Genomic DNA, 285 nt, shown 5'->3' with positions numbered 1-285 from the left:
TCTGCTGGAGCCACCCCAAAGAGAGAGATGAATGGTGAAGGATGAACAGTTCATCCAAATAATCCTGAAAAGGTGTCAAAGATGCCTTGCCAGTATCCATGTAGCTTTGGACAGGACCAGAATGGGTGCAGAAGTGTGGCAGGAGATTGTTTACAATGATCACATGTCGGATCCAAGTCCCTTTTGAATTTGCACAATCTGTCCTTAGACCAGTGTAGGCGATGTACTACCTTGAATTGAACAATAACATGTTTCACACATATTGAGGACGAATATATATTTTGA

Source organism: Austrofundulus limnaeus, unplaced genomic scaffold, assembly GCF_001266775.1.
Source record: "Austrofundulus limnaeus strain Quisiro unplaced genomic scaffold, Austrofundulus_limnaeus-1.0 Scaffold521, whole genome shotgun sequence".
Lineage (NCBI taxonomy): Eukaryota > Metazoa > Chordata > Actinopteri > Cyprinodontiformes > Rivulidae > Austrofundulus > Austrofundulus limnaeus.
This window is presented reverse-complemented; position numbering follows the sequence as displayed.